The sequence below is a fragment of the Diaphorina citri genome, unplaced genomic scaffold, assembly GCF_000475195.1.
Source record: "Diaphorina citri unplaced genomic scaffold, Diaci psyllid genome assembly version 1.1 scaffold486, whole genome shotgun sequence".
Taxonomy (NCBI): Eukaryota; Metazoa; Arthropoda; class Insecta; order Hemiptera; family Psyllidae; genus Diaphorina; species Diaphorina citri.
In genome coordinates this window covers 171,700-172,896 of record NW_007377921.1, presented here as the reverse complement: position 1 = coordinate 172,896, position 1,197 = coordinate 171,700, and positions in this window count along the sequence as shown.

Genomic DNA, 1,197 nt, shown 5'->3' with positions numbered 1-1,197 from the left:
GAAAATGTCTATGAAATAGACGAAACTCCGAGTCGGCATAAATAACCAACTCGTAAGTATCCAATTTCATAAATAACCTGAATAAAATAGTTTGTATATTCTTTTATGAATATTTATTGTCATTATTATTTTTCCCCCTAGAAAAGCCCCGGGCTACTTGTGAAGTTTACGTATGAAATATTAATTTGTCCAGACTGTGGGAGTATTAAAGGGACTTTTCAGCATCTTTCCAGACAGGTTAATCTAGGGAATGTTCTACAAAGTCTCACAAAATATCTCCCACCCTGTGATAAGTACCACTACAGTCTAGTTTTTCTCCCATAACAAAGTTTGTAACCATTTTAAAAATCCCTCTCCAGGAGGGTCTGGCAACCTCTTCGGTGACTCAAAGATCGGGTTTCCTACACTCAAGTCAGTGTTTATCGAGATGGTAATTCCTTAAAGATTCCTAGATCTCTTGGCATAATGAGACTTCTTAGCCGACAGTATAAAGAAACAAGGTATATTAAATAAATAAATAAAAATAAATAGATCTCAGATTAGGAGTCCTTCTTCTTCTTCTTCTTCTTCTTCTTCTTCTTCTTCTTCTTCTTCTTCTTCTTCTTCTTCTTCTTCTTCTTCTTCTCCTTTCTTCTTCTTTTTTCCCCTCTTGTGCTTGTTCGCCTTCTTCTTCTTCTTCTTCTTCTCCTCCTCCTTTCTCTTTTCTTTCTCCTTATTTCCCCTTGTTTGTCTTCTTCTTCTTGTTGTTCTTCTCCTCCTCCTCCTTCTCCCTCTTTTTCTTCTTATTTTTCTTCTTCTCCTTCTTCTCCTACTCCCCCTTTTGTATTTTATTTTTTTCCTGATCTTCTCCCCCCCCCTTTCTTCTATCATCTTAAACTTTCTCTCTCAATCACACTTCAATTTATTTTTTCCCCTCCCATCTCCTCTCGATCTCTTTCCACTCCTAGATCTTAGATTAGGATGGTATTCAGGTTAAACCCAGATCGAACTGTTATCCAAATACAGCTCAATGCTGGATTACCTCTAAAGATAGGTATCCTAGTATTGAGGGCAGGCATGGGTTAAGGATTAGTTCTAAGTATACCTACATACAAGTAGGTAGGTATTTCGAGTAGGTATCGCATTTGGATAAGCAGGTACTGTTTTTTTTTTTTTTTTTTTTTTTTTTAAGAAGAGGACGCCCCAAAAGGGGGGAGA